Raw genomic sequence first — 16,427 nt, 5'->3', positions numbered from 1 at the left:
TCAAAACCTATGGATTAACGCGTAATTGAATGTAATGAAATAGCCCAAGACCACCTTTTTTCCCGCATGGTAAATTACTGCTGCTAATTAAATCCAGCCCTAGGTCACCATTGATGCTGGCACTGACAGCATCAACTTAGCATGCCACATTGTCAGCCATATCACACCCAATGCTACTTTACACTCACTGCACTAACAGCAATATTACAGCACTACCCTACACTGCCAGCCATATTACACTGCACACACTACACTGCCAGCCATATTACACTGCACACACTACACTGCCAGCCATATTACGCTGCACACAATACACTGCCAGCCATATTACGCTGCACACACTACAGTGCTAGCCATATAACAATTCCACACTACACTGGCAGCCATATTAAAGTACCTCACTACACTGCCAGCCATATTACTCTGCATCCATTATACCAAAATACACCGTCAGCTATATTACAGCAACAGTCACATTCATGTGTCACCTTAACACTGCACCATGCTGCCAGTGGACAGTGTAACACATACAGCTTCTTCTGTTTCACACACGCCGGTTTTGACCGGACGGCAAAGAGCCGGACAAAAGTTGTCAATTTTTTTGCTGTTCGGCAGTGCTTTTCACACACAATGGCTATAAGCCGTGTTTAATTCTGAGCCAGGGCCGGTGCAAGGTTTCTTGGCACCATAGGCAAAACTTCAGCCTACCTCCCCACCTCATTTCCTCCTCTTTTATTTATTATTATTTTCTTTTCTGCGTTGCATTATACATCAGCAGATCCCTCTGTTGTATAAAAATATCTACACAATGGTGATGCCTAACCCTAATCCTCCCTCGCTGGTCCCTAACCTCCCTGCTCTTCCCCCTAACCCTCCTTCTCCACCCTAAACCTAACCTTCCCCCCTCCCCCCCATTGTCAGGACGTTCGGGATGCCGGCAGTCGGTAGGTTGATGCCGGCAGAGTGTCCCTGTTCGGGATCCCGTCGGTTAGGTAAATGCTTCCCACTGTCACCCATACACAGCTGTCACCCACTGTCACCTGTACGCAGCAGTCACCCACTGTCACCCATACACAGCTCTCATCCATACACAGCAGTCACCCACTGTCACCCATACACAGCTGTCACCCACTATCACCCAATCTCATACACATACACACAAACAGTGCACCCAGTAGTGCTCACCTAGCGCCACCTCACACTGTGCAGCAGGCTGTCATGAGCACGGGCAGCAGATGTCATCCGCTGTGCTTGCTTTATGTGCCCAGCTCTAGATCACTTGTGGTACAGTAGCTGCGGCTGGTGTGACCAGGGTCGGATTAAGAGCCACATGGGCCTGGAGCTGAAAATATTCAAGGGCCTATTGTGAGAAACAGGGGAGGTGTGATCAGTGCTGTGTTGGTGTGGTGAGAGCTATGTGGGCATTTACATCCCCTACACTATCAGCTCCAATGTCTCCCTACATATGTAAAAATATTTAAAAAAAATACATCATTTTGTAAGAAAAATAGAAATACAATCTTAATAGTTATGATTTATAGCTGACCATGTGGTCAGCTGGTGGCTATTGATCATACCGTAATGATGATGGACTATTTTTATGTGGAGGCCTGGAGCTGGAGCTCCATCCGCCCCATTGTTAATCTGGCCCTGGGTGTGATGGCTGCTCAGCGGCTAGAAGAAGCTCTGCTCCACCCGTCAGGATCAGCCACTACAGCAACAGCCGGGGGAGGGACAGGGAACTGCCGGCTGGGAGTGCGCAGGGAGGATGTTCCGGTTCCCAGTGCTGATGTGTTCTAAGAAGCGGGAAGTCTCTCTCCTCAGCCTGGCCCTAACAGCCCTGCTCCTCGAGCAGGCCAGGGGGCGGGCACCACACAGGAGGAGCGCACGGCATGTCAATGCTGGGGACGCACAGCCTAACAGGCAGTCCGGGTGGCCACGGGACTTGAAGAGACCAATAGACTGCAGGAGGTGAGGTGAGCGACGGCCAGACCCTCGCCGCGGCCACCCCCAGTCCAAACTAGCAACATTTAAAGAAAAAAAGAATTTAACTGACTGGAGCATGCCGTCCTCTAGCGGCCGGCGCCCATAGGCAGCTGCCTAAAGCTGCCTAATGGTGGCACCCGCCCTGTTCTGAGCGCATGTGCAGCAACAGCGGCACAAAAAACCCAGTATGTGTGAAAGAGGTCATTCACACACACAGTCCCTTCCACTGCCTTCATGGACGGCTGCCGTCCTATTCAGTGGATATTTCCGCCTGCAACACGGCCGTGTCCGTGCCGTGTGAAAGGACCGATGGACTTTTGTATTCACTACAATCCCAGCAGGGCAAAAAGCTATCCGAGAGTTTGCCATGCCGGTTCGTGCCGGCTAGTGTGAAAGGGACCTAACAAGTTACAGCTATTTAAATGGTTAATGGCCAAATAAGGTCATGCAATCAATCCTGCAATCCCATGGTTTATTGACCAAACAGTTATTTTGAATAAATGAAAGAAACATTTTATCTATAATAATATATATATATTACTATAAAACCATAACAATATTATATACACAAAAAATCAAATATGCAAATAATCAAAAAGATTCATGTGCATTAACACTGATACAGTCCACTGTGTCAGAATAAACAACACTATTTGATAACAATATTAAATAAAACAACTGAATTCTTACCTGACATATAGATGAAACACCCTAGTATCCTAAGTGGGCAAGGTCAGAGTTGATCGCAGCAGTAAATTTGTTAGCAGTTGGGCAAAACCATGTTCACTGCAGGGGGGGGGGGGGGGCAGATATAACATGTGCAGAGAGAGTTAGATTTGGGTGGGTTACTTTGTTTCTGTGCAGGGTAAATACTGTCTGCTTTATTTTTACACTGCAATTTAGATTTCGGTTTGAACACAACACCCATATCTGACTCTCTCTGCACATGTTATATCTGCCCCCCCCCCCTGCAGTGCACATGGTTTTGCCCAACTGCTATCAAATTTGCTGCTGCGATCAACTCTGAATTAGGCACACAGGGGGTCATTCCGAGTTGATCGCTCACTAGCAGTTTTTAGCAGCCGTGCAAATGCATTGTCGTCGATCACTGGGAAGTGTATTTTTGCTTTGCAGAAGTGCAAACGCTTGTGCAGCAGAGCGCCTGCAAAATCTTTTTGTGCAAAACAAGACCAGTCCTGTAGTTACTCTTCGTGTGTGTTGATTCTAACGATGGAGGGACGGCTTTTGACGTCACACACCCGCCCAGCGAACGCCCAGCCACGCCTGCGTTTTTTCAGCCATGTCTGCGTTTTACCAAACACTCCCTGAAAACGGTCAGTTGCCACCCAGAAACGCCCACTACATGTCAATCTTCCTGCGTTCGGCCATGCGACTGGAATGTTCGTTAGACTCTGTGCAAACCCACGATGCTCATTGTACCTGTACGATGTGCCTGCGCATTGCAGTGCACACGCATGCGCAGAAATGACGATTTTTAGCCTGATCGCCGCGCTGCAAACAACGGCAGCTAGCGATCAACTCGGAATGACCCCCACAGTCTTCAGTTCCTGGTAACCATAGTTAGTACAATTCCTTTCTATTGTTAAAGTTTAATAGGAATCATTGAATATACTTTAGTGATATTTTCACCCAAATATTCATCTCCTTGATCTTGAACCTTATTTGTTTAAAAGGCAATCAAGTTGTTATGATTCTACGATATAACAATTTTTATCTTAGGGAACAAATAAAAGTTAAGTTTTATATTAAAGTATTTATCTATTCACACTTTATTATTACAATTGAGTCAGTGGCGTAACTAGAAATTTTTCTCCCCCAAGCCAAAAAATCCTTCGGCGCCCCCCCCCCCCCCATACACCCCGTAATTGCCTGCGGCACGCGCTGGCAAAAAGGGGTGTGGCTTTGTCGAAATGGGCGTGGCTTTACGTGGAGGGCGTGGCATTGCAGGAAAAGACTACCTTATACCCCAGTTTTGCAACCTGCACGCCCAGACGTTGGCCACCACAGGAAAGAAAAATAATCCTGATTCATGCCCCTTACATTATTTGTCATTTTTCCTCCTTATAGTACAGGTTGAGTATCCCTTATCCAAAATGCTTGGGACCAGAGGTATTTTGGATATCGGATTTTTCCGTAGTTTGGAATAATTGCATACCATAATGAGATATCATGGTGATGGGACCCAAGTCTAAGCACAGAATACATCTATGTTTCATATACACCTTATACACACAGCCTGAAGGTCATTTTAGACAATATTTTTACTAACTGTGTGCATTAAACAAAGTGTATCTACATTCACACAATTCATTTATGTTTCATATACACCTTATACACACAGCCTGAAGGTCATTTAATACAATATTTTTAATAACTTTGTGTATTAAACAAAGTTTGTGTACATTGAGCCATCAAAAAACAAAGATTTCACTATCTCACTCTCACTCAAAAAAGTCTGTATTTCGGAATATTCCGTATTTTGGAATATCTGGATATGGGATACTCAACCTGTAATGCCCAGTATACATTATTCCACATACTGCAATGGCCCTTAGACATTATTCCACACACAATCAGTGATCGCGCTGAGCCAAAAAAAAAGTAAGTCCCAGGGACCCTTCACTTTTAAAAATTGGGGTCCTACCGGTCTTTTTCTGGGTCCCATCGGAATGAAGGTTCTTATTAATTTTAATCTTGTTTGGACACTACAAAAGTGTTGCAAGATGGGGGGGATGGGGTGACAATGCTGCTGGGCTGTGTAGCATGCAGGACACCCTGCACCAGAGCTGTAACTAGACATTTTGGTGCCCTTAGGCAGAAAGTGAATTGGGGTCAGACCACTTAGACCACAAAGAACAGGTAGTGCGCGCCGCAGGCGCGCCGCAAAATTTTAGGGGCGTGGCTTCATAGGGAAGGGGCGTGGCCACATAATAGTGTCAATTCACATTACACCACACAGTAGTGGCGCTTATACACATTGCACCAGGTAGAACCTCCTATGCACACTGATCCAGGTAGATCACGTCATACACTTTGCTCCAGGTACAGCACGTCATACACTTTGCACCAGGTACAGCACGTCATACACTTTGCACCAGGTACAGCACGTCATACACTTTGCACCAGGTAGAGCACGTTATCATACACATTGCCGCTAGGTAGAGCACGTTATCATACACAGTGCGCCAGGTAGAACACGTTATACACACTGCGCCAGGTAGAGCACGTTATCATACACATTGCGCCAGGTAGAGCATGTTATCATACACATTGCCGCTAGGTAGAGCAAGTTATCATACACATTGCCGCTAGGTAGAGCAAGTTATCATACACATTGCGTCAGGTAGAACACGTTATTATACACATTGCGCCAGGTAGAACACGTTATTATACACATTGCGCCAGGTAGAACACGTTATTATACACAATGCGCCTGGTAGAGCACTGAGGCACATTGCAGTAACCACTCACTTATCACCTCCAGTTGCACGAAGGGGCCGTTTGACACAAGTGGTTCCGCCCCCAGCAGCAACTCACTGACACTCACCATTTTTTCTGACAGCACAGTGCAGTGAGTGCACTGGCACAAGTAGCCAGCCTGCGCCTGTAGTAGCCGCAGCCTGGAGGAGCTCTATGTGAAATCGCAAGCAGAGGCTGTTCTCTGGCAAGAAGGAGCTCGTCCAATCGCTTCCCCTGACGGGCTGGCCACTGCTAAATACAGAGCCGTAACTAAGGAGGGGCTAGGGGGGCATGTGACCTGGGCGCCGGATTGGAGGGGGCGCCGCAACGCTTACACCCCCTCCGAGTCCCGATGCGCACAGGTCCCTTCGTCGGAGCAGCACAAAGCAGTCCAGGCTGTGTGTGATGAAACGGAAAATAAACTACAGCTCCCAGAAGCCCTTGCTGCGGGAGCTGTAGTTTACTTTCAGTTTCTTCTATGCTGACTGTCGTGTGCTGCCTGTTGTGCCCTAAAACGGGGCACATGGAACAAGTTACCCCAGCCCCCCCTGCTGCCTTTGATAACCGCAGCAGTGCACTATTGCACTGCTGAGCTGGAAAAATGAATGGTCCGAAAAGGGGGCGGAGCTACACGGCAATTTGCTCAGTACCAAGCCAGACAGCACCATCGAAGAGAGGAGGGGAGAGGAGCAGCAGCAGCACACACCAAAGCCTAAATAGTGAGTGTGACACTGTATGTGTGTGTGCAACTACTATATGTGTGTGTGTATAAATGTGTTGTGCATGTGTGTGACTGTATGTAAATAGGTGTGTCACTACATATCTGTATGCGTGCTTGTGTGTCACTATGTATGTATGTATGTATGTATGTGTGACTATGTATGTATACAGGTGTGTGACTATGTACGTGAGTGAATGAATGTATGCGTGCGTGTATGTGTTTAGATGTGTGACAGTATGTATGTGTGTGATTTTACATATGTATCAATGTATGGGGTATTATTTCCTTTTTAACTTCATCTGTAGCCCAAATGTCTAACTAAGGGGGGTCATTCCGAGTTGATCGCACGTAGCAATCAACTAGACACCGCCTATGGGGGAGTGTATTTTAGCATAGCAAGGTTGTGATCGCTTGTGCAGCCCTGTTATGCTAAAAAAGTTTTGTGTAAAACAAGACCAGCCCTAGACCTACTTACCCTGTGCGAGGGATCTAGCGATGAAGGTACCGGAATTGACATCAGACATCCGCCCGCCAAACGCCTGGACACACCTGCGTTCGGATCTCCACGTTTGGGAAATGGTGAGTTGACACCCCCCAGAACGCCTTCCTCCTGTCAATCTTCTTGCGGTCGCCGCTGCGACTGCTTTCTTAGTATGCGGTGTCGCCGGATTACTGTTTTGCCCCGGGTGACAAGAATCCTAGTTTCGGCCCTGCTAAATATACCGATAATCAGTTCCAACTGTGTCAAAGTAGTGGAGCCCCAGGTGCAATGGGAAAGTCAGTGTCACTGCACAGTTGTACTGATATACTGGTATATTTAGCAGTGGCCAGCCCGTCAGGGGAAGCGATCGGAGGAGCTCCTTCTTGCCAGCCTCTGCTTGCGATTTCACAGATAGCTCCTTCATGCTGCGGCGCCGGCTGGCTACTTGTGCCAGTGCACTCACTGCACTGTGCTGTCAGAAAAATGGTGTCAGTGAGGCCCTGACACTCTGAGCGGCCTCACATTGCACACACGGAGCTTGCAGCCCCCGGACATCCCGCATCTGCACCAGCTACTCCAGGTGAAGCGGGGCGATGCAGCACTGTCTACTGCTTACCTACAGCGGGAGCTGCGCAGCCCGGACTGCTCCTGCTGGAAGGTAGTTGTCGGGTCTCGGTGGGGCGTTGAGCGGGTCCCGGGTAGGGGGGTGGCGGCGGGCAGATCCGGAGCTGTACTCCCAGTCGCAGAGGAGGGTGCTGGCGGCAGAGCGGCAGTGGAGCCGGATGAGCGGGGCCATTCTGTCAGCCCTGCAGCACAGATTCATGTGCTGGCGGGGAGCAGGATTCAAAGCGGGAGATGCTGCAGGCTGTGATTGGATGGAGACTACAGGAGGTGATTGGCCGAGGAAACAGCCAGTCACCTCCTGCATTCCGCTGACAGGCTTAACACATGCAAACACATATTCAGATGAGCGCGTCCTGTGGGACCCGCTCATCTTCTAAATGTGAGTCCCGGGCGGCTGTTTCTGGGTAAAATACGCGCCATGGCGCGTTTTTGCGATCACTGACAATAATGCACATGACACAATATGCACACACCGTAATTCCCCCTACACATTATGCCACACACCGTAATGCCCCCGACACATTATGCCACACACCGTAATGCCCCCGACACATTATGCCACACACTGTAATGCCTGTGACACATTATGACAGGAATCGCAATGCCAGTTATACATTATGCTACACACTGCAATGCCCCTGATACATTATAGCACATACAATGTCTGTGACACAGTATGACACACACCACAATGATCCTGAGACATTATACCACATACCACAATGCCCGTGATATAGTATACAACACACCGTAATGCCTGATACATTATGACACACACCGCAATGTCCGTGATACATTATGCCACACACCGTAATGCCCATTACACATTAAGTCCTACAGTAAGGCTTCTAATTACTTTTAAATTACCTCCTCGTTGCCAGGGGTTTCATGCTCTTGGTTCCATGCACGGTGCCAGGGGTTTTCATGCTCAGGGTGTCATGCTCGTTGCCAGGGGTTTCATGCACTGGGTGTCCTGCTCGTTGCTAGGGGGTAGTGCTTGTTGCTAGGGCCGTGCTCCCAGTGCCACATATGCTCCCAGTGCCAGATATTCCCCCACAGTGCCAGGTATATGCACCCAGTGCCAGATATTCCCCCACAGTGCCAGGTATATGCACCCAGTGCCAGATATTCCCCCACAGTGCCAGGTATATGCCCCCCCCCCCCCAGTGCCAGATATTCCCCCACAGTGCCTGCTTCCCCCCCAGTGGCAGATATTCCCCCCCAGTGCCAGGTATATGCCCCCAGTGCCAGATATCCCCCCCCTCCAGTGCCAGGTATATGCCCCCAGTGCCAGGTATATGACCCCCCAGTGCCAGATATTCCCCCCCCCCCCCAGTGCCAGGTATATGCCCCCAGTGCCAGATATTCCCCCACAGTGCCAGGCATATGCCCCCAGTGCCAGATATTCCCTCCCAGTGCCTGCTTCCCCCCCCAGTGCCAGGTATATGCCCCCCCCAGTCACGGGTATATGCCCCCAGTGCCGGGTATATGCCCCCCCAGTGCCAGGTATATTCCCCCAGTGCCAGGTATATGCCCCCCCAGTGCCAGGTATATGCCCCCAGTGCCAGGTATATGCCCCCCCAGTGCCAGATATTCTCCCAGTGCCAGATATTCCCCCCCAGTGCCAGGTATATGCCCCCAGTGCCAGGTATATGCCCCCCCCAGTGCCAGTTATATGCCCCCAGTGCCAGATATTCCCCCCCAGTGCCTGCTTCCCCCCCAGTGCCAGGTATATGCCCCCAGTGCCGGGTATATGCCCCCCCCAGTGCCAGGTATATGCCCCCAGTGCCGGGTATATGCCCCCCCAGTGCCGGGTATATGCCCCCAGTGCCAGGTACATGCCCCCAGTGCCAGATATTCCCCCCTAGTGCCTGCTTTTCCCCCAGTGCCAGGTATATGCCTCCAGTGCCGGGTATATGCCCCCCCAGTGCCAGGTATATGCCCCCCAGTGCCGGGTATATGCCCCCCAGTGCCAGGTACATGCCCCCAGTGCCAGGTATATGCCCCCAGTGCCAGGTATATGCCCCCCAGTGCCAGGTACATGCCCTCAGTGCCAGGTATATGCCCCCCAGTGCCAGGTATATGTCCCCAGTGCCGGGTATATGCCCCAGTGCCTGCTCCTCCGGCCCCCCCCTATGTGTTGGAGGGACACGAGCGCATCGCGCGTCTCTCCTGTGTCCCTCCTGGCTCTCCCCCAGCTGTCTAATAAAGGAAGTGCCGTTCGTGAGCCAATCAGAGCTCACAAAGAACGGCACTTGCTTCCTTTAGACCGGCCGGGGGAGAGCCAGGAGGGACACAGGAGAGACGCGCGATGCGCTCGTGTCCCTCCAACACATAGGGGGGGGGAGAGCCGGGGGAGCAGGGGGAGCAGGCACCGCAGCAAGGAGGGAGAGGAGATCGCAGATTGACATGCGGACGCTCGTCCGCATGTCAATCTGTTCTAAATCAGTGGCGCCCCCGCAGCCCCTCGCCCCCAAGCCACCGCGAGGACTGCGGGGGCAGTAGTTACGCCACTGAATTGAGTGCTCCCCAACAAAAATTTTTTTTGTCTTTGTTCTTCCAATTGTAACCATAGTTACCAGGCAGTATGGGTGGACACACACCTGCAACCCTAAAAACACAAAGGGGTATTCCATTAGGTCAGTTTTTTGTTCGCCTAGGCGCACAAAACTGGACTTTTCGCTATTCTTTCAGGCGAATGGGGATTCACCCTATGCAATAGCAGGGATTTTTTTTGCCTAGGCGAAAAATTCAGCTGGAGCAAAAAACATGTGGATCGGCGAATCCACATATTTTCTCACCTGCTCTGAGATTACTGTCTGAAAGTGGTATAATTCTGTGAGTTTTTCTGGCAACTTTACAAATTGCAAGCTGTTACATTTGATGACTTGCAAGTTTGGGATTACAAAACACAGGATGATGATTTGTATCCACTGGAGAGTGGGTTTCTGGTGACTTTGGGATAAATTTACTAAGATGGGAGTTCTATTTAAAATGGGATGTTGACCATAGCAACCAATCAGAATCCAGGTATTATCTTCTAGTACACAGGTTCTCAAACTCAGTCCTCAGAACCCCACACAGTGCATGTTTTACAGGTAACCCAGCAGGTGCACAGGTGTATTAATTACTCACTGACACATTTTAAAAGGTCCACATGTGGAGCTAATTATTTAACTTGTGATTCTGTGAGGAAACCTGCAAAACATGCACTGTGTGGGGTCCTGAGGACCGAGTTTGAGAACCTGTGTTCTAGTAGGTGCTAGATAAATGAGAAGTGGAATCTGATTGGTTGCTATGGGCAAAATCCCATCTTAAATAGAACTCCCATCTTAGTAAATTTACCCCTTTGCCTCTAGTCTCATTCTATTGCATACTGCGACTTGAAACTCATTGGAAACTCACCTTTTAAAAATCGGAGGTTATTACATTACCTCATAAGTAACGCAGGGGGGGGTGCCTTGTCTGGAGCACCCCCCCCCCCCCCCCCCCCTGTAACGCTGCATTACCACCACCCTCCGCCGCCCGCCGCTGTCATGGACAGTTATCCAAAAATAGCCCCGTATGATTTTCGTACATTTGCAACTGAAGCTGCATCAGGGCCTGTATGTGTTTATACTATGCCTGGCTTTGTATAACTGGCTACATTTTGCAACACCAAATCCTTGTTCTTTCTTACAGGCCTCAACTTGTCAAATTATATATTGTATTGCCAGTAACACTGATAGAGTCTACACAAGTTTCAGATTAAATAAATATTAACGGCTGTGATACTTGAGAAGGAAGACAAGCTTTCTCTAACGTCCTTGAGGATGCTGGGACTCCGTAAGGACCATGGGGAATAGACGGGCTCCGCAGGAGATAGGGCACTTTAAGAAAGCTTTGGATTCTGGGTGTGCACTGGCTCCTCCCTCTATGCCCCTCCTCCAGACCTCAGTTTTATACTGTGCCCAGAGCAAGATGGGTGCACTGCAGAGAGCTCTCCAGAGTTCTCTGCCTGAAAGCATTTTTGTTTGGATTTTTCTTTCTACTTTTTACTACTTTTTCACAGGGAGCACTGCTGGCAACAGGCTCCCTGCATCGAGGGACTGAGGAGAGAGGAGCAGACCTTCTTGTCAAAGATAGGCTCTGCTTCCTCGGCTACTGGACACCATTAGATCCAGAGGGGGTGAACTGGGCGTCCACCCCCGGAGCCGCGCCGCCGTTCTCCTCACAGAGCCAGAAGTACAGAAGTCAGAAGACGTCTCAGGCGGCAGAAGCCTTCAGCTTCACTGAGGTAACGCACAGCACTGCAGCATTGCTCCCATAAACCTCACACACTCCGGTCACTGTAAGAATGCAGGGCGCAGGGGGGGGGGGGGGGCGCCCTGGGCAGCAATATAAACCTCTGCATGGCAAAAAGACTATATACATGTACAGGTGGGCTCTGTACATGTATATAAAAGAGCCCCCGCCATATTTTACTAAGTTTGAGCGGGACAGAAGCCCGCCGCCGAGGGGGCGGGGCTTTTCCCTCAGCACTCACCAGCGTCATTTTCTCTCCACAGCACTGCTGGGAGGAAGCTCCCCGGACTCTCCCCTGCTTACACGGTGAAAGGGTGCTTAAAAGAGAGGGGGGGGGGGGGACATAATTGGCGGTTTACATATTACACAGCGCTGCTGGGGAAAAACATTTTGTGTTGGTCTCCAGGGTTATTGCGCTGGAGTGTGTGCTGGCATACTCTCTCTCTGTCTCTCCAAAGGGCCTTGACAGGGATACTGTCTTCAGAAATGGGGTTCCCTGTGTGTGTGAAGTGTGTCGGTACGCGTGTGTCGACATGTTTGACGAGGAAGGCTCGCTTACTGTGGAGGGGGAGTGTTTGAATGTCAGGTCGCCGTCGGCAACGCCGACACCGGAATGGGTGGATACGCTGAATGTCTTGAATGCAAATGTCAATCTATTGCATAAAAGGTTAGACAAGGCAGAAGCTAGGGATCAGTCAGGTACCCAGTCCATGCCTGTCCCTGTGGCGCAAGGCCCGTCGGGGTCTCAGAAGCGCACCATATCCCAGATCGATGACACAGATACGACACAGATTGTGACTCTAGTGTCGACTATGAAGATGCAAAATTACAGCCGAAGGTGGCAAAAGGTATTCGGTACATGATTATGGCCATTAAAGAGGTTTTGCATATTACTGAGGAACCCCCTGTCCCTGACACGAGGGTACACATGTATAAAGAGAAAAAGCCTGAAGTCACTTTTCCATCATCATTTGAATTAAGTGAATTGTGCGAAAAGGCTTGGGACTCTCCAGATAGGAGACCACTAGTTCCCAAAAGGATTCTTATGGCGTATCCTTTTCCACAAACTGATAGGATACGCTGGGAATCTTCACCAAAGGTGGACAAGGCGCTGACACGCTTGTCCAAAAAGTTGGCACTGCCTTCTCAGGATACGGCTTCCCTCAAGGAACCGGCTGATCGCAGGCAGGAAATTACCTTGAAGCACATTTACACTCACTCCGGTACTATTGCTAGACCGGCTATGGCGTCGGCCTGGGTTTGTAGTGCGGTTGTGGCATGGGCAGATTCCTTATCTGCGGAGATTGACACCTTAGATAGGGATGCCATTCAAATGACCATAGAGCATATCAGAGATGCTGCCTTGTATATGAGAGATGCTCAGAGAGACATTTGTTTATTAAGCTCCAGAATAAATGCTATGTCTATTTCTGCTAGGCGACTCCTGTGGACCCGGCAGTGGACGGGAGATGCCGATTCTAAGCGGCACATGGAGTCCTTGCCGTACAAGGGGGAGAAGTTGTTTGGAGACGGCCTCTCGGACCTTGTCTCTACGGCTATGGCTGGTAAGTCGAATTTCTTACCTTATGTCCCCCCGCAGCATACTACTTTTTACCTCATTATCAAATGCAGTCCTTTCGTTCCAATAAAAACAAGAAGGTGCGGGGATCGTCCTTTGTTACCAGAGGAAAAGGCAGGGGAAAAAAGCTGCACACAGCTAGTTCCCAAGAGCAGAAGTCCTCCCCTGCGTCTGCAAAGTACACCGCATGACGCTGGGGCTTCCCGGGGGGAGGCAGATCTGGTGGGGGCTCGTCTTCGGTTTTTCAGCCACGCCTGGGTTCAATCGCAGGTGGATCCCTGGGCAGTAGAGATTGTTGCTCAGGGATACAGGCTAGAATTCGAGTCAGTGTTGACAGCAATCCAAAAATTGTATGTTCAACAGGTGATTGTCACAGTTCCTCATCTCCAGCAGGGAGAGGGATATTATTCAACCCTGTTTGTGGTCCCGAAACCGGACGGTTCGGTCAGGCCCATTTTAAACCTGAAATCTCTGAACTTGTACTTGAAAAGGTTCAAGTTCAAAATGGAATCACTCCGGGCGGTCATCGCCAGCCTGGAGGGGGGGGGATTGGATGGTGTCCCTGGACATAAAGGATGCATACCTTCATGTTCCAATATTCCCCTCCCCATCAGGCGTTCCTGAGATTTGCAGTGCAGGACTGTCACTACCAATTTCAGTGTCAGGAATCTGCATTGTCCGTCGCATCACTACTGTGGAACTACAGGTTCCAGCAGTTCAGTTCTGTTCCAGTTCCAGTTTTCAGTCTACTGCAGCCTGGAGTACACAGTGCTTCAGCTAACTCACAGCTGATCTGAACACCCAATCCAGCAGGGTGTGTTCTCACAGAGATCATCCAATCATCACAGACCAAGGTGTATAAACTCCAGTTCCTTGCTCAGTCTCATGGCCTTGGACAACACGTCACATTCTGTGAACAGGCGTCTCCTGTTTGCAGTCATCTGTCTGCAGAGATACCCCTGTGTATTGGACCTGTGGAACTACAGGTCCCAGCAGTTCCAGTTCAGTTTCCAGTTCCAGGTTCCAGTCTTCAATCCTTTGTTTCCAGCAGTCTTCTATTTCTGGCATCTCCAAGTCATCTCCCTGTTCCAGTGTTCCTGTGGAACTACAAACTCCAGCCACAGCCAGCCACAATCCACCAGCAGTAAGAGACTCTCCTCAGGTGTTTTATCATTATCTACCTGTGCACTCATTATCAGAGCCGTCTTAACAGCAGTGTAGGCCCCTGGGCACAGCAGTGCACTGGGCCCCCTACCCATGCTCCAGCGGTAGGGGTGGGAGGAGCTATCAGCAGCAGCTTTGATGTCCCGCATGCAGTAGGTGGTGTTCTATCTTCTGCTCAGCATGTAGGACCTGAAGCAGTGATTTCTGCTAATTACTCCTTTACTGCACAGATGGGGCTAAACTGTAGAAGGGGTCATTGGGCTGAATGACTTCCAGGGTGGTAGGGGGTGTTTAATACGTAGGGGAGGGGTGGCTAGTGGAGTGGGCTTAACATTTATAATTTTACGGTGGGAGGGCAGCTTGCTTGACTGCAGATATATCAAATTCCTGAAAATATATTTCTTAGCTTTGAATGGAATAAAATACTAGAGAGTCCCACCTTTCAGAAGGTTCTGGGTACTTGGGGATCAGAGTTCAGGAGCCAGAGCAATTCACCAATGAATATATACAACTGCATATTAGGCATGTGGAGCTGGAGCAGGGACCAGCTGCTTGAAGGCTGATATCTCTGGTTCTGGGCATAGTAGAAACAAGCTGCCAGTGTCCACTAAAAGGGGAGAGTCCCAGCTTTTGGCTTATACCCTTAGAAATACTCAAAGTCAGACAGAACTCGAAATATCTTGCTGGGAAGAGCAATTAACAGGCTTGGATGGGGTCCACTGCTTTCAAGTCGGATATCTCTGGTTCCCCAGAGCCGATTTTCAAAAATCTGGTACCCCTGGAAAGAGGGGACTCTCAGCTATCAGCCTAGGGCCCTTATTCTCTTGGGGCCCTTGGGCAAGAGCCCATTGAGCCCATACGAAAAGACGGCCCTGCTCATTATCAGTTACCATCTGTGCATCTCAGCAGTTAACATCTATTTGCTTAGAGACTGTCTCCTGCTTAAGCCCGTTAGGCTATCTGGACTTGTGCTTCATAGAGACTGTACAGTTATCAGAGTTCTGTTTTTCCAAAGTTATTTCATCCTGAGTTATACTGAGACTGTGTGCTTTTTACAATTACCGGAGTTCTGTTTGTTTCAATCATAGTTACCAGTTAATTTTGAATATTTATTTCCTGTTATTTCTGGTTTTGCATTCCACTGCAATTGCATTCCACTGCACCTGTTATTCAATTGCTTTGTGATCCCTGTGACATTATAAATATCAGCGCCTATGCGCAGGACTATTCTTCGGTCTCCTCGTGTATTACGTCACACCAACACTAACCCACTAGCGCCCCCGCCGGGGACAGACAAAATCAGAATCCTGACAGTTTGTCCAAGGCCCATGGACCCGGACGGTGGTCAGAGTGTGGGGTCAGGGCCACTCCAAAGTTTGGTGTCTACAGCCCAAGGAGGGGCGTCTGTGTCTACAGCCCAAGGAGGGGTATCCAATGTTCAAGCTCTAGTAGGGGCATATGAATCTTCTCAAAAAGGAGTTTCTGATCTGTCAACCCCAGGATGGGTGCTGGAGAAAACAACCCTGAGAAAGGTGTCTGATTTGTCAACCCCAGGAGGGGTCACCGAAATTTCAGCCCGAAGGGAAGTATCCAGAGCCAAGTTCCCAGATGGAAATTTTTGTGCTACAGATGCAGTTATGAACTCCTGTTTGCCGTCTTCAGAGAGCACCACCCTGTTGGCATACAGCATGGACCAGATCCAGGATGGTCTAAGTGAACACTCGGATACCACTCATTCCGGTTCTAACCGGATTCTGACTCCATCAGTTCCAGCTGATTCAACTGTCTCCGGACCCAATCCGGTTCCATCCGTCAGTCCGGATCAGCCTCCTTCGGTTCCAGGCGATTCCGGTAAGACTCCTCCGGTTCCAGCCGGTTCAAGCTCTTCCGGACCCAATCCGGTTCCATCCGTCTGTCCGGATCAGCCTCCTTCGGTTCCAGCCGGTTCCAGTAAGACTCCACTGGTTCCAGCCAGCCTGAGTGGCTCTAATGATGGGCTACCTCCTTCGGTTCCAGCCGATTCCAGCATCTTCGGATCAAATCCGGTCCTATCCGTCAGTCCGAAGACTCCTCCTCCGGTTCCAGCAGGTTCAAGCTTTTCTGGACCC

At 49.7% G+C, this 16,427-nt stretch overlaps 1 long non-coding RNA gene across 2 annotated transcripts in view; it reads left to right on the top strand.

Moving 5' to 3' along the window:
- The first annotated feature begins 5,938 nt into the window (after positions 1-5,938).
- LOC134910300 (uncharacterized) overlaps positions 5,939-16,427 on the top strand; it is a 252,730-nt gene continuing 242,241 nt past the window's right edge. For both annotated transcript variants that reach the window (XR_010176162.1, XR_010176163.1), the window contains exon 1: positions 5,939-6,185. This is a non-coding gene — a long non-coding RNA (uncharacterized LOC134910300). The remainder of the gene's footprint in view (positions 6,186-16,427) is intronic.

The sequence above is a fragment of the Pseudophryne corroboree genome, chromosome 4 (genome assembly GCF_028390025.1).
Source record: "Pseudophryne corroboree isolate aPseCor3 chromosome 4, aPseCor3.hap2, whole genome shotgun sequence".
NCBI classification, from domain to species: Eukaryota; Metazoa; Chordata; class Amphibia; order Anura; family Myobatrachidae; genus Pseudophryne; species Pseudophryne corroboree.
Note: the sequence above shows the minus strand (reverse complement) of the source record. Positions and strands in the feature narration are given on the sequence as shown.